Source organism: Varanus komodoensis, unplaced genomic scaffold (assembly GCF_004798865.1).
Source record: "Varanus komodoensis strain SLA01 unplaced genomic scaffold, ASM479886v1 scaffold198, whole genome shotgun sequence".
NCBI classification, from domain to species: Eukaryota; Metazoa; Chordata; class Lepidosauria; order Squamata; family Varanidae; genus Varanus; species Varanus komodoensis.
In genome coordinates this window covers 104,471-124,534 of record NW_025335565.1, presented here as the reverse complement: position 1 = coordinate 124,534, position 20,064 = coordinate 104,471, and the positions used below count along the sequence as shown (strand labels likewise).

At 51.2% G+C, this 20,064-nt stretch overlaps 1 pseudogene; it reads right to left on the bottom strand.

Moving 5' to 3' along the window:
- Positions 1-3,618: 3,618 nt before the first annotated feature.
- Positions 3,619-19,559, bottom strand: LOC123022481 (annotated as a pseudogene).
- Positions 19,560-20,064: the final 505 nt, after the last annotated feature.

The following is a 20,064-nucleotide window of genomic DNA, read 5'->3' as shown; positions in this document are numbered from 1 at the left end:
TTCGTGTGGTACGTGAGTACAGCATGACCCAGCAATGAATTCCCACACCTCCTTCTCATTCAATGGCCAAAGTATTTGAGTTTCATCTTCAGTATCTGGCCTTCTAAAGAGCAGTCAGGAATGATCTCTAGGACTGACCAGTTTGATTGCCTTGCAGTCCAAGGGACTCGCAGGAGTCTCCTCCAGCACCACAATGCAAAGGCCTCAATTCTTCAGCGTTCAGCCTTCCTTATCGTCCAGCTTTCACAGCCATACATTGCAACTGGGAAACCCATAGGCTTGACTATACGCACTTTTGTCAACAGGGTGATGGTTCTGCTTAGAAGATTATGGCATGCCTAAAGACATCAAGGTGCTATTGTACCAACTTAACGTATTGGTGTATGTGACTTGCAGGTTATAAGTGTCTGTTCATGAGCTGTGATTATGCAGTCGAGTTCACTTCTACCCTGTAATGCATAATTGTTAGTGAGTGCAGGTAGTGGGCCACCGATCAATAAAGCCACAGAGGTTCAAATCTTTGATCTTCCCCACGAATCTGACTGTTCATTCCTCGCAAATTGAAAACAGAGATTCTGTCAGAGCTCAGCCACAGAATCACACCTGCCCCGGATTCCTGTGCACCTGGTGCCAAAACGGGGATCCAGAGAATCAGAGAACATGGCCCACAAGCAGGGGGAGTCCAACCTCTGCTTGATGCAAGTTGTCCGAACATCAGAAGAGCCACACTGGATCAGACTGAAGGCCAATACAGTCCATCATCCCAGCCACACAGACGTGGCCAGGATGTCAGAGCTGCTTGCGATGGATACATGGATTCAAGCACTCAACAGTTGATTTACTGTAAACAGAAATTCCGAAATATCAACAGTGCTGAGGGGTAGCCATTTAAGATGGACTATGGGGAAACCGGACCTGTACAGAGGGTTTAAAGGAGTTGGGGCCATGTACACCTTTGCAGGGAGGGGGAACGAAAGACTGAAAGAGTGATATGCAAGAACCATATCGAGGCACCAAATTACAACACGGAAGCCTCACAAAATCACCAGAGACATCAGGAAAACATCATGGCACATCACAGGCTTTAGTAACAGATTAACCTAAAATGATCGTAAGTTATAAAATTTAATGGACTGCAATGCCTGCTTTTTACAGTCTGAGGTAGGAAATTCCCGAATGCAGTGAGGAACTGGCCCAGTATTGCAATATTCAGACTAGCTGCCTAATACTATCCCTCTGCTGGCTGTGCTCTGCCTTTGAGAGGGACGAGCCTGCCATCTTCCCAGATCTTCAGGCTCAGGGACTCCTTTTCCCAGAGAAGGAACCTGAATGCAAAAATAAAAAAACCCCTACGGATTGGCCAGGGTGAGGTGTGTTGGTGAAAGCAGGCAGGCAGAGGTCTTCCTGTCATCACCCTCAGTTCCCTCAGGAGGGCCTCAGATGATCATCTAAGAGCAAGGTAGGTTCAAATGGGAAGGGACGCTCAGCTATCCTGGCCCCAAGCTGTTTAGAGCTTTAAACACCAGCGGTAACACCCTGAATTGAGCCTGGCTTTATATAATCCCATCTACCGGACCTCATCAGTAGCTTCGCTCCCCTTTTCTAGACCAACTGGAGTTTCCAGACCATCGTCCAGGGAAGCCCCATGTTGTCAATGTTTTAATGGGTAAACTCTTGTTTTTATTATGAGCATTTGATTTTTGACTTTGGAAACCGCTCAGAGGTCAAATAATCAGAAAAGTTGGACTGACAATGTGTTATCAGAGAAGGCCCCCTGAAAGCAACTTAACTTGTGTACATTTATTTACTTATCTGCTCACTTGTATTTCAACCCAGACTATTTCATTCAAACGTGCAAGCATCCACCTTGTCCAGAACACACCATTTGTGCTTCGAGGTGTCGATTTCTTGCTGAATCGCACTCCCACGTGCTAGTTGTCCTCTGGCCTCCTGCAGCAGACTAGCTGTACCCTCGAGGTGGTTCAGAGACTCAGCGCCAAGGACTCAGAGGCCCATGCTCCAAGGATGGGGAAGCCAGCCAGCTCCCTCAACCATGCCCTGGATGGAGGACCTCGCAGCAACCCCAGAAGAAGGGACCACCCCCAACAGTGTCTCCAGGACCCTTCCCTCGTATGTCCAGCCTCTCACAGCCTATGCCGGGGATTCAGAGAAGGAACTGTGGCTATTCATGTGCGTATGCATGAGGAGATCTCCATACATTTGGAGCATCAGAAGACCTCTCAAGACCAGTCCAGCTGACTTGATCGTAACGGTGTGGCCAAATGCTGTTTTGGGGTTCGAGGTTGGTCTCCAGTGCGGCTGCAGTTGTTTCATCAGCTCTGCCATTGGTGTGGCACAAGTGAGAGGAGGCCCTTTCCACACCTCCTCTTCGGGGCAAAAGGGCTCTCTGGAGGGCAGCACCCACCTGCAACCCCTGACCACTTCTTTCCAAACAGCCCAGGAGGCAGGCATGGGAAAGTCAGGGAGGGCCATGAAATCCTGCATCAGACCTGCTGGGATCTGTCCGCCAGTCAGAACATGGGCAGTTGAGAAAGGGTAGGGAAAGGGCAGGGGCAACTCAGCAGGTACGGACAGAAGAATTCTGGTAGGATTCAGCCAGGTCCATGCAGCCCAGTGCTCTGCCCACACAGTGGCATCCCAGCTGCATGCAGGAGGGTACAGCGCTTCCCCCCTGCCCATGTGCCCCGGCAGCTGAGGAGATGGGCACACACTTCTCTGCAGACCAGTCTCTTCACTAGAGCTTCGCCTGAACATTCCACCAGACTCAATGGGCATTTAGTCAAAGTCAGCACGGAACGTATTTTCCAGACTCCTATGGAACTAGCTCTGGGGGATCTCCAGCAATTCAGGATCCAGCATATATTGACCGGGCTTTGGGTATTCATCTGGAACCCAGGCCTCTGTCCCAGCAGCCCTGGGATCAGGACACCATCCAGCAATGGTGAAGCTCCTCCCACACTCCCCATATTCCTGGGTTTACTCCCATGTGGTTCATTCATGTGGGGCACAATCCCCATGAGCACTAAAGCTCTGGCCACACCCATGGGATTTGTGTAGGTTCACTCCCCTATTAGTACTTTGGTGCGTACGAAGCCTGTCCCATCTCCAAAACTCTCTCCACATTCCATGCATTGCACCATCTTCCCTCCAGCGTGGGGATATCCACGCTGGGAACTATGTTCTCCATCGCTGAACCACATTCCACACTGCATGGATTTCCATGGCTCCTATCGAGTGTGGATTTTCTGATGTTCAGAAGGATTGCCAACTCGACAGACATGCTTTCCACATGCCATGCCTAGGTATTGCCTCTACACACTAGGTGTGCTTTAATGTTGAGGAGGACTTCCACTGGCAGTGGACTTCTTTGCACGTGCAATGTATTTGCATGGCTCTCTTCTTGTGTGTTCCTTGATGTCCGGAAAGAAGACAACTCAGGCTCAGCCTCTTTCCATATTCTGTGCATTTATTAGGCTTCTTCTCAGTGTGGGTTTTTTTTCCCGCTGAAAGCAAAGCTCTTTCCACACTGCATGCATTCACATGGTCTCTGTGTAGTGAGCTTTCTTAGATGATTACTAAGTGTCCCATGGTGACCAACGCTCTTTTGAGTTTTCATGCATCTACCTGGCTTTTCCCAGCATGGGTTCTTTCATGTACAAGAAGGTTTCCATTCTCTCTGAAGCTCTTTCCACACTCCATGCATTAGTGTGGCCTTTCCCCTGTGTGGGTCCTTTCATGTGCTTGAATATCTCTTACTCGAGTGAAGCTCTTTTTACATTCCACACATTTATATGGCTTCTCCAGAGCATGGGTTCTTTGATGTATATGAAGACCGCTACTGGCACTGAAGCTCTTTCCACATTCCATGCATTTGTAAGGTCTCTCCCCAGTATGGGTCCTTTGATGCAGAGTAAGTGTTCCCCTCTGACCGAAGCTCTTTCCACATACCGTGCATTCGTATGGCCTCTCCCCAGTGTGGATCCTCTGATGTGTATTAAGACTTCCACTTCGGGGGAAGCTTTTTCCACATTCCATGCATTTGTAAGGCTTCTCCCCTGTGTGGGCTCTTTGGTGTCTAGTAAGATGTCCATTAAGACTGAAGCACTTTCCACATTCCATACATTCATACGGCCTTTCCCCAGAGTGGGTCCGTTCATGTGTTCTCAGATGTGCCGTTTGAGTAAAGCTCTTTCCACATTTCATGCACTTGTAAGGCTTCTCCCCAGTGTGAGTTAGTTGATGGTTCATGAGATGCCGACTCATTCTGAAGCTCTTCCCACATGCCATGCATTTGAAGGGCCTCTCCCCAGTGTGGGTCCTTCGATGGTTCGTAAGCTGACCGCTTTGGGTGAAGCTCTTTCCACATTCCAAGCATGGATACGGCTGCTCTTCAGGGAGGACTCTTCCATCTTCATTAAAGCTTCCACCAGCGCTGAAGCTCCATTTCCATTCCATGATTCCATATGACCTCCTCAAATTTTACAATTCCTTATTATCACTATGACCTTTGCAGTCTCTGAGGCTCTTTTACTTTATTCATGTGCTGATAGGATCATTACAGTGTTGATGAAGCCCAGTGCCTGCAGAGATGCTTAGAAATGGAGGACCTTTTCATCCCGTTCCTTCTTGGCTTTCCTCTTGCTTTTTTGCTCCTGTTTAAATTGAAAATGTCTCTTCTCTCACTTCATGAGAGGGCACCTGAAACCATATCATTTCTATTGTCTTGCTGCTGGCCTGTTTAGGAAGGCAGAGAAAAGAAAATTCTTGTTAGCAGTTAATACCTGAAACCAAGGAACACGCTTGAACTCAATCTAAGGAGGCATCTTTCCTTTCAGCATCTCCAATATTCCCACTTTTCCCCTTTGAATGTCCTGCTGAAACCTACATTTCTCAAGGGTTGCATTTACAGAGAAGAGCTTAAACCCACTGAGACTTAGCTTAATCCTATGCTGCGTAGGTGGATGGGCAACATTGGTTTTCCAGTAAGAAAGGAAAACTAATAGTCATGGATGTTGCATGGAGACTTAAAGGTTTGGTCAAACAGATTTGATCAGAGCATGTAGAATCCTACACAGCTCGTATGAAATGGACTATTCTGCACAGGAATGTTTCCCGAACCCTCATCATAACCCTTGCAGGAAATGTGTGGAATCGAACCTGGGTCGAGCCCCCTGCAGTGGGCTCCAAGGCCCCAGGGATCCCAAAGAAACGATCTGCCACATCGGGGGTTGCTGTCAAGGAGAGACACTCATCTGCTGAGGCACTTACAATGCACTCTGAAACAGCAGCCATCAGTCCATGAGGCCGACCCACTGTAGCAGGCAGGAAAGTCTCCTGTTTTTACTGCAAGCCCACCTGGATGTGGCCTTGGAGTCCTGCAGGGCATGCCTGAGTCTTGTTTTGAACTGCAGGGTGTGCAGCTCCCCCAAGGGGCTCCGACAGGAGCTGGCACTGGGACTGCAAGCAACCGCTTCATGGACAGCAAACGCAGACGACGGTGATTAACCGAGGTTGCGCTGCTGAGCACAGCAGTAAGAATAGCCAGCGCCACAGTCTGACGGACTTGGCCCACATCTGGAATGGAGGTTCATTAGTGAGCGCAGTCTCTAGTCCAAGGCATGTGCTCCAGCATGGAGTCATGATGTGGCTTGCGGGCACCCAGCGAGTACCGTGGCAGGGGGAAAGTGAGACGGGATCTCTCCAGTGCAGCCAGAGCAAGGCAAGCACCACCCCACCCCACACACCGGCTTCCAGGCTCACTTATGGTGCGCTCACCAAATCCCAGAACAGCAGAGCAGGAAGGGGCCGGGAAGGCCATTGCACCGAGCCCTGCTCCACCAGGGCGCCAGTGAAGGCATCCCAGAGGGACGGCTGCCCAGCTGCTCCTGGAATGCCTCCCCTGCCCAGAGACGAGAGAGGTGAGGGGTGAGGAGTGTGCAGGCAACACGGGGACGAAAAGGGGAGGAAAGCAACTTCCCATTCCACTTTCAGTCATGGGGTCCTGCTTATATACCTAATACATGCAGAAGAATTCTTCACTTTCACCCCACAATGAACACTTTCCCCTTCCTGGCCTGTTTTCCCCCTTTGTCTTTACCTGGCCTGTGTCAGGCTTCTTCAGTTCCCTGTGGCCTTGAAGGTCTCTCTCCTTGCCTCACGTTCCCTTGCGTTGCTGAAAGGGCAGGTGGATCCCCACGATTCGCCCGGCACTGCCAATCTCCTGCCTGGGAAAATGGCGAAATGGAAATGTCAGGCTGGGCAGCGCATTCCACTGGGAATCCCCTGAATTGGCTGCTGCTTCTAGTCCAGTGCCCAGCAGGAGAGTGGGAGGACTGGGCCAGGAGCAACCTGGGAAGTTGCCCCACCTGCAGCCAGGCTGGGGGGTGGGGGGGGGCTGGCCACTCCATCCAGGATTTCACCCGGTACACCTGGCAGGACTGCTGTGGGGGCAGCTGTGACTGGGGAGCCAGGCTGACTCGGGGGAAAGCAACTGCTCGGCCGAGGGTGAAGAGGAGGCACTGCTGGATTCCCCATCCAAGTGACGCAGCACCAGACTGATGATTGCCGCACCCCCGTTGCCCCCTCCCCATCCTGGGCACCAACAGGAAAGAAGGCAAGGCGGATGCTGATAAAGGCCGCCCAGAGGCCCCCTGCTCCAGCCGAGAGAAGGTCCCGACACACATGCCAGCGGCTCTTCCCCGAAACCTGCAGAAATGTGCAGGGAGGGCGTGGGTCTCTTTGGAAAATGGGGTGGGGTGTGGATGCTCTTGATGGCTGCACCCAGAAGGTGTGCAGGGGTGTAAACCAGCGGGGAGTTCATGGCCTGCCCCCTGGGACCTGTTGACATCGGGCCACATTGCCTGGAAAGGGACCAGGCACGGACATTCGTTCCCTGCCCCCCAGCAGGTCACCGAGCCAAACAGCAGTGGGGAACTCCAGCACCAGGAGGCAGGGGGGTGGATCGGTGCCCCACTGCTGCTGCCTGGAGGGAGTCAGAGAGGTGGAAACCAGGCTACCCTCGGGCCCCATGGCTGTTCATGCTCCACCCCTGCCAGGCATTCAGAGGGGCATGGACGCCTTTCCAGCTTCAGCTTTCCAGCTTCAGGGTGGGGGGATGGCCAGGGAAGGAGGAAGCTGGGAAGCCGCCCCATCTGCAGTGAGGCGCTGGGCCCACAAGGGGGCGCTGAAGGCTTACGAGACCCACAGTTGGGGAGTAATTTTTTCAAGCCGGCCGACGGTGCAGGAAATCTCACCCGGCACCTCGAGCTCAGAGGGCGGGCCTTGCATGGAGCCGCGGCTGGCCTCACTCCCGGCCTCGGCTCCGAGGAGGGATCCGAGCGGGGGTCCCTCTGGCACACACGGCCTGCTTCGGGGCCACCCCCACAGGGATTCATGCTGGCCCCATATTGGGAGGACCACGTGGGCCAGGCGGGGAGGGGATGAAGCCCTACGCCGCCAGGGCTGCCCCCTCCCTGCGGAGGCGCTGGGACACTCCCAGGAACGACCCCTTGCGAACCGCTTTCCCGGCGCAGCAGCTGCAGCAGGATCCGCCTCGAGCCCGACCTGGGGAGGCCGAGAGGTGCCTGCCCGGATTCCCGCCGCGCCCCGCAGCCTCGGCCCCATCTTGCGCGACGGCAGGACGGAGGGAGGTGCGGCTGTTCAAGCCGAGGGAAGCCCAGCCCGGCTCCCCGCAGCTCCGCGCCTGCCCAGCGCCCCACATCCCGCCCCAGGACACCAGCGCCTGCGTGGAGCTCTCCCCTCCTCCTGCCCCATGGAAGGCCGCTCCTCTGCACCGAGCCCCGCTGCCCCAGAAGGTCCCGGGACTCGAGTCCTCCTCAGGAGGGCTCCCGAGAAGGGAAGATCGTTCAATGAAGACCCTGTGGCGCTTTGCACCCGGGGAGTCCGGATCACACCCCCGGCGCTCTGCCCGCTGTCACACCAGAAGTGTGGGGGCTCGCCCCTCTGCTTTCCCTCCCACCAACCCCTCCTAACCCGGCCTTCTTCTCCCTTGATCCCCCTCTCCCGCCCCTTACCTCTCCGCCCATGAGCCCACCTTCCCGCGGGTTTCTCCAAGTACGTCTCACTGCCGCACTCTCCAGGATGAGACCCCGGCGCTCTGCCCGCTGCAAAGCCGGGGTGGGAGGAGGCTCTTCCTCGGCCCTTCCCCCCCCCCCCCCCCCCCCCCCCCCCCTGGACCCTTCCCTTCCCTCCCCCACGAGCCCACCTTTCTGCCGCCTCGCGGATCCCACCAAGCCGATCCCGCTCCAGCGACCACCGAGGCAGGCTCGACTTTGTAGTCTTTCCTCCACCCGTTTCCTGCTTCTCCTGCGCGCCCATCCCGGAACTGCCGCCTCGGGGAGGGCAGGAAAAGATGGATCCGGGATCCGCAGCTGGATGCGCCGCATCTCCTTCGGTTGTGCACGGGAGGGTCTCGCGAACTGCCACCAAGACACGGAGCGCGTCTGCCTCCAGTAACGGAGCCGCAAAATCCCGCTGGCCGCAGATTCCTCTGCGCCTGGTGCCAAACGGGGATGAAAAGAATCACGGGAAGGGGCCAAAGACCAGCAGCCCAAGCCCTGCGCCACGCCAGGCTTGAGAACGAGAACAGAAGAAAAGCCCCGCTGGATCGGTCCGGAGGGCGGTGCAGTGCATCCTTACGGCCACACGGGGGCAACCAGTCCACAGGATGCCCAAGCGGGGGTGGGACCCCCCCCCCCCGCCGGAGCTCCTCGGCAACTCTCCGCACTCAGGCCACCCTGTGAAAGGCGGAGAGCGCCTCCTCCCACAAGGAGAGCTTTGCCTCAAGCACCCTGACCATATTGGCCATCGTCTCTGAATCATCTCCAGTTTCTCTGCATCGTTCTTGATGTGTGTGTGTGTGTGTGTGTGTGTGTGTGTGTGTGTGTGTGTGTGTGTGTGTGTGTGTGTTGGGGGGGGTGAGGACTGGGCATGGCACTCAGAATTGCGCAGTTGGAATATAATTCACCCCCCTGGCAAGATATGCTCCTGCTGAAGCGGAGGAAGGACCGCAACACAAACCTTCGTGTGTTCTAGAACTGACCCAGCACATCCCTAACAGGGGCCTGGCCTAAACTGCCAGCAAGGAGTCCTTCCAACTTTCCCAAGCCCAAAGGGAGGGGGAGGCACCATTCAGATGGCAAATCCCACTGAGGCAGCTTACACTTGGTGTCCCTCTTTGAGGAGAAGTTGAAGGGCTTGGGGGATGCCACTGCCTCCCCCGGGTGATAAAGGAGGGGAGCAGTTCCCAGACCTTGCCCAGGAGGTCCTACAGGCCCTCTGGGGACAACCCCCATCCAGACAGCAAGAAGAGGGAACTCCCCCCCCCAAAAAAAAAACTGGCTGGGGAGACATGGAGGAAGGCCAGCAGCACCTGGAATCACCTGGCACTGACCTGGAGCTGTGAAATGGATCTTCTCTGCTTGAGTAGGTTGAGGCCATGGGTCCCCCAGGGATCAGCCTGCTTGGGAAGACCGGCCTGGGGCAACCTGGAGAAGGGCCTTCTCTGCAGTGGCACCCCAGTTATGGAATACATTCCCCAGAGAGGTTTGCCTGGTGCCGACACTTTATTCTTTATGGCACCCAGCCAAAACCTTTTTAAATTTCGCAGTATTTTAAGGTTTGAGTGTGATTTTATTGTGGGGATTTTACTGCACAGAAAATCAACTTGGATGCTGTGCTCCACTCTGTTTTATTGTAAGACCGTCCCAAGTCCTTGGCAGCATATGGTAAATAAATGTTTTAAATAAATATATACATGCATGTAATGGAACAGATATGAATTCCGATTTTGGCTTTTATCCCCAGTCCCATGTATGTATATGAGTGTTCCCAATTTTATGATCCCATCAAAGAATCTGACTGTTCAAGGACACAAAAGCGTACACTGGAAGGAGAAGATTCAGGAAGAAATAAATTTGCCCTTACTGAAGCCCAAGAGGTTACTTCCCAGGGACCAACATCTGAAGTCCTCAGATCCCCTGGAAATTCTGGATGACTCACTCCATGCAAGTGGTGCTTGTGTAGTCACCGCAATGGACATTCTTCCAACCAAATCTTAAAGAACAGGGCTGGTCTGGCACAGTGTGTGCCGCCCTGAAGCAAAGCTATAAGGATATTGGGAGGTGGGGACACTGGGGATTATCCCAATTCTTATATACATCTTCCAAGACCGTGCAACAAATTATTAAGATTAAAAAGGAATGAGCCATACAATATTTCCGGATGGAGTTGGGCTTGGAATCGCTCACCCAGATTCTGGGCCCTGATCGCAAATGGAATGAGGGATGTGGGACTGGGACTCAGACGATCTGGGTTCGAGTCCCCGCTCAGCCATGGAGCCAACTGGGTGGCTTTGGGCCAGTCACAGACTCTCAGCCCAGCCCACCTCACAGGGTTGTTGTTGTGGGGATAAGATGGAGGAGGAGAATGATGCAAGCTGCCTTGAGCCCTTTGTAGGGAAAAGGCAGGATATAAATCGAAAAATAAATAAAAATAAATAAAAAATAAATTATAACAGTTCTTTTGCCAATTCAATCATATTATAACGCTGTCAGATTATATCAGTCCTTCTGGCAATCAAACTGCCTCATTGCCGCAGCATCATTTCGCACAAATGCTCCGCTCAGCACCTCCCTTGGGGCAAGGGACTTGTACAAAGGACTTCCTCTCTCAGACAACTGGCCAACCAGAAGAGGGGCTTGTATGGGTTGCCTGATGGCCACTTTCCTTCCCCTCTTTGTCAGATTTGCAGCAGCGCTCAGGCACTGAGTGCCCCGAAACTTCTCCCAGTACCAGTTCTGGGTGACATGGTCTCAGTTCCTTTCTGTGCTGCCGAGGTTGTGATGATCTCTACTGCATTGTTCCAACAGAGTGGATGTGTGATTTTTGGTAGGTTCCAATAATGACTATAATGCTACTGTAATGTTTATGGATTTTACTGCTTTATGACTTTTTGTATCTGAAATAGCTCTGCGTTTTTATTGAGTCTTTTCCTCTGTTTCAAGTTTGTGGAGGCCTGTGGCTAGAGTGATTGAGACAGACTACGAGGGTATTTGCTGTCTGGAGGTTTGACCAGCGTTCCCTGCACCTCCTTGCCCAAGTCCCTGGCACAAAGCTTGAAAAGGTCTGGCCCAGCCTTCCCACCTGAGGAGGTGCCACTTAGAAGCAGTTTCCAAATCTGATTGTGAAGCCAGAGATGGACCTGATTGCTCTTCCATGCTGCCCATCTTCAGCTGTTTCCTGATCAGCAGGTCGTGAAGCACTTTGTCCAAACGTGTCCAAAATGTGCCACTCTGCCCACAGCCCAGCCCAGCCCAGCGAGGCCCGCTTTTCCACCTGAGTGCGTTCTTTGATGCATAGCGTAATCCTCAAAATTGCTGAAGCTGTTGACATACTGTGGAAATTTCAATCGCTCTCTCCCTGTATCAGTGCTTTCATGCTCACAAAGACTTCTTTCGTGTCTGCAGTCCACATTCGATGCATTTCTATGCCCTCAACCAGATTGAGTTCTTTGATGTGTAGGAAGATTACTACTTCAAACCAAGCTCTTTCCGCATGATATGGATCTCTATGGCCTCTCCACAAGGTGCTTTCTTTGATGTATATGAAGAATGATACTGGCACTGAAGCGCTTTCAAATTCCATAAATTAAGAAGCATCTGTTCAGTGTGGGTGCTTTGATGCATAGTAAGAATCCAATGTTGAGTAAAGCCTTTTCCACATTGTATGCATCTATAAGTCCTGTCCCCACTATAGGTTCTTTGATGTTTCCTAAGGTGTTGACCCTTTCCACATTCCATGCATCTCACGTGTTCCTTTCCTGGTTGTCACAGTACAAGAATCCACAGATCATGTCCTGCTTTCCTCTCCTCACCAAGATCTCAAGCACTGAGTATACCCAACAACATGCACTGCCAGCTGGATAATATTATTTAACTAAGTAATGGGCTATTCCTGAATGCCCCCTGAGTCCAGTTTGTCAGCCAGTTGGGGAACGATCTAGAGGTCCGCTTTTTTTTTTTTTTTATTGGAACATTTCTATGCTGCCCCTTGTTGAAGCCTCGGGGTGGCTTACAACACAATAAAATACAATACAATACAAAAATAACAATATAAAATTAAAGTTAACAATATAACATAAATAAAAAATATAAAAGATATAGAAGAAGTTATAAAGAAAAGAAAAGAAAAGAAAAGAAAAGAAAAGAAAAGAAAAGAAAAGAAAAGAAAAGAAAAGAAAAGAAGTCACCCTGGCCAGATAAATAAGTAAATATTGTTAACAATTAAAATGACGTTTAAATAAAAAGGTCTTCACCTGGCGCCGAAAAACAAATAATGACGGCGCCAGGCGGACCTCTCTGCCATTTTTGCCATTTCAAAGTGACACCTCCTTCAACCAAAATGACCGTTTCCAGCTAGGGCTGCCCAGAAGCGCGGCAAAATTGGGACTGCCAGAAAGTAGTGGAAAGACCATTCTGGGGCAGATCCGATCCTTGGCCAAAGAGCATCACCTGGTGGACTTCACCTGGTCCTCCAGTCACCATTCCCCTTCTCTTATTGAAGGCCTTCCCCTCTATTGCCGGCCACCCTTTCCCAGCATGAGGCAGGCATGTCCATGTCCCAGTTCGAGGGAATGATGCTGAGCACATATTAGGAGAAGGAAGCATGAAGCTGTGTGGGAGCTTTGAGATAAGCCTCATCTGAGCACAGGATCCATGCGGATCCCAACCATCCTTCCTAGCTACGGGGCTGGTCAAGGTCACCTGCGCTCACCTGCTTGAAGGATACCTGGGCCTGGCAATGCCCCATGGATGCGGAACTGGCTCTCTTTGCCTGTGGGGAGGTGCCAGGGTGGCCGGCTGCTTCAGGCCTTCCCCGGAACTCAAGAGCTCGCTCACCACAGCGGGGCTGCCTGTTCAATTTGAAAATTGAAAGTAATTTTCAACCCAGCGTCTTTTTTTCCAGCGTTCAAAATGTTTTTGTTGCATGCAGGAATAAAAATGTGTAGCAGTTCCTTGATTTCATAATTGCAACGCACTATAGTTTTTTTATACATAGCATAAAGGTAAAAAACAATATATGCAGTGTTATCTTCATTTTAGATGTCAAAAGGGTTTTGTGGCTCCCGGCATTTTCTTTTGTGTGGGAAATGGGTCCAAATGGCTCTTTGAGTGTTGAAGGTTGCCGACCTCTGGTCTAAGAGGATGTGCCTCTGAGCCCAGTCCAAGCAGCTGATTGGGCCTCCTCAAAACACAGGATCCATGCAGATCTCAACTCTCCTTCCTAGCTATGGGGCTGGTCAAGGTCACCTGCGCTCACCTGCTTGAAGGATACCTGGGCCTGGCAATGCCCCATGGATGCGGAACTGGCTCTCTTCGCCTGTGGGGAGGTGCCAGGGTGGCCGGCTGCTTCAGGCCTTCCCCGGAACTCAAGAGCTCGCTCACCACACCGGGGCTGCCTGTTCCAGGGGCACTTTCAGGTGGTGCAGACAGTGGAACTCCAGACGGAGACTCAGGCAGTCTGGGTCCTAGTCCCACCTCGGACCTGAAGCTCACTGCTTGTCTCTGGGCCTATCACGGCCCCTCAGGCTGGCCTACCTAACAGGGTTGTTGTTGCGAGTGTGCAGGGCAGAGCAAGAGTTCCTCTCTTTTCGCCGTCTGGCCTCAGTCTGAGAGAGGCAACACCAGCAGGTCTTTCAAAGCTCCCTTTGCTGCAGGTGCACTCAGGCAATGCGGAGCGAGCCTGTCCATCAGCGATCACCTTCCATTTATCTAACATACATTATATATATATTTATTTGGCAGTGGCAGAAAATCATATAACAAGATGCATTTCCTAAAGCAGCAGGATGCATCCCTTAGTAGGAAAGAAAGCAAAAGAAGAGGAAAAAGTGTAGTTTCTTTTTCACAGAGTTCTCTTCACTTGCTCTCCTTTCCTTGGTGCCTAAACCTCTGCTTCTCTTTGGGGACAAATCCCAACCTTCTTATCAAGGATTATTGCCACCAAGGAAGGCCTCAGCAGTTATAGGCGGCCTATAAATACGTGTACAAATAAAATAAATAAATATATCCTCCTTAACCTTGTCTGAGCCTTGTTCCTGCACTCAGGAAAAGAGAAAAGATATTCTTCCTGAGGAGGAAATGGAGGGGATGAGAACCAAGTGCACAACCGAGGTACCTTACAAGAGGGAGGGAGGACAGAAAGCAGAGCATCAACGTTATCTCACATTCGTTTTCCACCCTGACTGGCGATGCTGCGAATTGAACCCGGGACCTCTGCCATCCAGGGGTGTGCCCTGCCCGGGGGCTTCGGCCGGGCCCAGCCCCCTCCTGGCTCAGAGGGGGGATCGGAGACAGGTCCCTCTGGCCAAACCAGCAGCCACACCGCGGAAACTCGCCCAGTCCCTCAGCCGTGGGGGGCAGTGCAAGAGGCAGCCGGGCTGCCCCTCCTCGGAGGAGGCTCCAGGAGGCGCCTTGGAAGAACCGCTCGCTTCTCCCGGAGGAGGCCCCGGCAGTGACCGCCTTGAGCCCCAGCTGGGAGGGCCAGGAGCACCGGCCTCCCCATCCTCGTTTTGCGCGGCAGCGGGAAGCTGCTTCATGCAAGGACGGTCCGGCTCTGGGGCACGAAGCGGGGCAGCCACCGCACCCGCGCCCCCACGCCGCCCCGCTCCCCAGAGCCTGTCGGGAGCTCCTGAGGCACGGCTTTTGCTTCCGTGGGGTTGGGGCAGTGGGAACCCCGACCTCTTCCTGCCTGTGCATGGCTCGCCCCTCTGCCCCTGGCCCCGCTGCCCCAGAATATCCCGGGGCTGAACTCCTTCCAAAGAGGGCCTCCCAGAGGAGAAGATCGCGATCGCGGCGCTTTGCAGCATCCGCGGAGCCGGGACCGACCCCGGGCGCTCCCCACTGAAACCCCCTCCCATTCTCGCCTTCCGGCCCACCGCCTCTCCCCTCTCCCACCCCCTTGAGCTCACCTTCCCGCTGGGTCCCACGGATCCAGGCCGTGTCTGCCTTGAGCCCCAGCTGGGAGAGCCAGGAGCACCGGCCTCCCCATCCTCGTTTTGCGCAGCGGCGGGAAGCTGCTTAATGCAAAGACGGTCCGGCTCTGGGGCACGAAACGGGACAGCAATTGCCCCCCCCCCCCGCCCCCACACCACTCCAGAGCCTGCCGGGAGCTCCTGAGGAGCCCTTTTTCTTTTGTGGTGTCGTGAAGAAGGAACTCCCACCTCTTCCTGCCCCGTGCACGGCTCGCCCCTCTGCCCCAGAATAGCCTGGGGCTGAAGTCCGTCTGAAGAGGGACGGATCCTGCAATGCTACCCCTGCGGTGCTGCGCACCCAGCAAGCTGGAATCAAACCTGGAGTGACCTCCCCACTGCAAGGCCAAGGGGAAGCTGCAAAATCTCCCCTCTTCTTCCCCCCCCCCCCCCAAGAACCCCTCTCAGTTTTGGACTCCTTCTCCACCTCTTCCCTCTCTCCTGCCCATCAGCCCAGAAACTTACCTTGAGAAATTGACCCCTGAGCAGAGGAACATAATGAATGATACAATTTACCATTCAAGAATTATTGCAAGCTATTAGAAAATCTTAAAAACCACCTGGTCCTAATGGATTTACTGCTATGTATTACAAGTGCTTAGAAGAAAACTTAATATTAGTACTCCAACAAGTAATGAATGAAATTAAAGCAGAGAGACTATTACTGCCAACATGGCAGGAAGCTCATATAATGCTGATACATAAAGAAGGCAATATTCCCATATCACCACATTCTTAGCAACCTATTAAATGTGGACCACAAACTTTTTACTTCAGTGATGGCAGAGAGATTAAGAAAATCTATAGGAAAAGCCAATTCATACAGATCAGAAGGGATTTTTCCCAAAAAGATACATGAAAAATAATATACTTTGTAATATACTGGACTTTGGGCCAGTCACAGACACTCAGCCCAACCTACCCCACAGGGTTGTTGTTGTGGGGATAAGATGGAGGAGGAGAATGATGTGAGCTGTCTTGAGCCCTTTGTAGGAAAAAGGCAGGATATAAATTGATAGATAAATAAAGATAAATATACGCTTTGCAATTGATGCATTTGAATGGGTTAAGATGAAGAGAAGGAAAGCGGCATTTCTCTTTTCAGATGCAGAGAAAGCTTTGGATAACATGTTTTGGTCTTTCTTAATGAAAACCCTCCAGTACTTCCACTGTGGCTCAGGCTTTATGAATTGGATTCAAGCAATTTATGCTAAACAACATGCTAAGATTTTAATTAACAGTGTATTAACTAATAGCTTTCAAATGGAGAAGAAAACACACCCAGGATGTCCTTTTTCATTTTTTTAAATTTATTCTTGTATTGGAAATTGTAGCAAAGAGACAAGACTAGAGCAGACATGACTAGACCAGACCAGACCAGACCCCAAAGTTAAAAGCTTTAAAACAGAGAAGAATATAAAATGAAATGTTATGCTGACATCATAGTTTTGACCATTCTAGATCCACATCAGTCCATACAGTACATAATAGAGCAAATTGAAACATTTGGACACTACTCATCTGACAAGATCAATAAGAAAAAAAAAACAAATACACTAAAATTTGGGACAAAGCAGGAAGAGGAAAGTATAAAAAAGATTTCAGGATGTGAAAGAACCACAAATCCAGTTAAATACTTAGCGCGAAACATTACATGACACAAGGCTGAGAAAAAACAATGAAAAATAAACAATGTAGCAGCTAAAATACCAAGAAATAGAAAAGGTCTTTGCCTGGCAATGAAAATAATTGCCGGGGGGGGGGGAGGTAAACCTCTTTGGGGGAGCTCATTCCACAGTCAGGGCGCCACTCCCAAAAAGGCCTTGTCACCACCCACATTTCCTGAGGGAGCTCCTTCAGGAAGGCCTCAGATGATCATCTAAGAGGTCAGGCAGGTTTAACTGGGAAGAGGTGTTTCCTTAGATACCCAGTCCTTCCAGTTCTGAACCATTTCATGACTGAACTGTTGTTTTGATTGGGAGCGCTGGATTTCTGAGTTTCCAAACTGCTTAAAGGGACAGCGGAAGGAAGTGAGGTACACAGTGAGTGAATAACCAAAGGGCCCTCATTAAATCCTTCTGGATGAGCAGAGAGGCCCACTGGAACCACTTTCACGCTTAATTCCACACCGACAGTTTTGCAAATCTCACCCTTAGAATGGATTCCCGCAGAAACCCCGGCCTGGGCATGGTCTCTGTTCAGCATGGGTAAGGAGTACCCCTTTGCTGTCTCCCAGGCCTTGGGGGAAGGGAAGGGCCCGTGCGTGTCAGAGGCCATGCCCTGCCCTGAAATGCCAAGGAGGGGCACCAAGAAACTCTACTATCCCAATCCCTTCCAACCCTACTATCCTCTGATTATGCTGGTTTTCTGCAGTTCATTTTGCTCCATGGTTCCAGGATGCAGCCGCCATGTTTTGTATCTACATACTGCATTAAGAAGAACCACAATAGCAGCATCCCCTACACCTCTTCGTTCACGTCTTTCCTAAAAAAGTTTACAGAGTCATAGAAGAGTAGAGCCGGAAGGGGCCATGAAAGACATCAGGTCCAACTCCCTGCTCTTGAAGGACACCATTTCACACCACCCCACTCAGATGGCTGTCCAGTTCACCTCAAGTGTTTCTAGCATGGGAGAACACACAACCACTCCAGGGAGCTGGTTCCACTCTAACATTGCTCTGACCGTGAGGAAAGTTTCCCTTCTACCTAGACTTAATCTGGCTTCTAACAACTTGAATGGGTTATTCTGTGTCCCACACTCTGGAATCAACAGGAAGAGATCTTGGCCTTGCTTGTTGTGACAGCTTTTGAGGGGCTTACAGAGGGATGTCATGTCCCCCCTCAGTCTTCTCTTCTCAAGGCTGACCATGAGCCCAGTTCTCTCAGTCCCTCCTCATCAGGCAGAGTTTCCAAGTTCAGGATCATTTTTCTTGCCCTCCTCTGCACCCTGGTTTCCTCCTTGTGTTTCTTGCAGTCCAGAAAGATGATGACTGTGGCTGAAACTCTTTCCACAGGCTGTGCATTGATAAGGCTTCTCCCCAGTGTGGGTCCTTTAATGTGTAGTAAGATTCGCAGGTGGCGCAGTGGTTTAAACCTCTGTGCTGCTGGCCTGGTTGATCGAAAGGTTGCCGGTTTGAATCTGCACAACGGGGTGAGTTCCCGTTGCTCCATCCCAGCTCTTGCCAACCTTGCAGTTTGAAAGCATGCAAATGCAAGTAGATAAGAAGGTACCACTTCGGTGGGCAGGTAACAGCGTTCCGTGCACTTCGGTGTTTAGTCATGCCGGCCACATGACCACGGAGACTGTCTGCGGACAAACGCTGGCTCCCTCGGCTAGGAAATGGAGATGAGCACCGCCCCCTAGAGTCAGGCATGACTGGACGTAACATCAAGGGGAAACCTTTACCTTTACCGTTTAAGACTCGCTGAAAGCACGCTCTTTCCACACTGCATGTATTTACGTGGCCTCTGCACAGTGAGCTTTCTGCAAGGATTAGTAAGTGTCCCATGCTGAATGAGGCTCCTTCCAAGTCTCATTCATCTTTCTGGCTCTTCCGAATGTGGGTTCTTCTATGTACAATAAGATGTCCATTTCGTTTGAAGCTCTTTCCACATTTTGTACATTTGTATGGCTTCTCCCCAGTGTGGATCCTCTCGTGTGTACGAAGACTTGCACTTTGATGGAAGCGCTTTCCACATTCCATGCATTTGTATGGCCTCTCCCCAGTGTGGGTCCTTTCATGTGCAGTAAGATTTCCACACTCGCTGAAGCTTTTTCCACATTCCTTACATGTGTATGGTTTTTCTCCAGAGTGGGTCCTTTGATGTCTATTTAGACTTGCACTATGACTGAAGCTCTTTCCACATTCCATGCACATGAAAGGCCTCTCCCCAGTGTGGGTTCTTAGATGTGCACTAAGAATGCCTTTGTCGTTGAAGCTCTTTCCACATTCCCTGCATGCGTAAGGACTCTCCCCAGTGTGGGTCGTTTGATGCTTTCGAAGTTTTCCGCTCTCTGCGAAGCTGCTTCCGCATTCCATGCATTTGTAAGGCCTGTCCTCAGTGTGGGTCCTTTGATGTGTTGTCAGTTTTCCACTCTCAGTGAAGCTCTTTCCACACTCCATGCATTTGTAAGGCCTCTCCCCAGTGTGGATCCTATTATGCACACTAAGGTTTCCAGTGTGGCGGAAGCTCTTTCCACAATGCTGGCACTTGTAAGGCCTCTCCCCCGTGTGGGTCCTTTGATGCTTCCTCAGAGTTCCACTTTGACTGAAGCTCTTTCCGCAATCTGTGCATGTATAAGGCCTCTCCCCAGTGTGTGTTAATTGGTGGTTCATGAGATGCTGACTCATTTTGAAGCTCTTTCCACATTCCGTGCATTTGTATGGCCTTTCTCCTTCCTTGGCCCTATTAAATTTTCTACGGTGCCTGGATTTCTTCTGACACTTCTGGCATTTCTGTGGCCTCTTCCCAGTCTTTTGTTGTTTCATACGCTGCCCACTTTGGGTGAGGCTAGTTCCACATTCTATGCATTTATATGACTGTCTTCCATTTTTAGTGAGGTTTTCACCAGCAACGTCTCTGCTTCTCAGTTTCATAATTCTATAAGGCCTCTCCAAAGTATATGATCCCTGATGCTCACTGTGGCCTTTGCGGTCTCTGAAGCTCCCTTTACGTTTGTTACGTGCTGATGGTATCACTGCAGTGTGGGATCTTTGACATCGATAGAGTCCAGTGCCTACAAGGATGCTGAGAAATGGAGGACCTTTTCCTCCTGTTCTTTCTTGGTTTTACTCTTGCTTTTTTGCTCCTTTTTAAATTGGAAATCTCCCTTTTCTCACTTCAGGCTCACTTGTTTCTGATGATAGGGCACATGGAACCATATCATTTCTACAGTCTTGCTGGGGAAGACAGAGAAAATGAAATTATTGTTGGCTGTTAATACCTGAAACCAAGGAACACGTTTGAACTCAATCTAAGGAGGCACCATTTCAT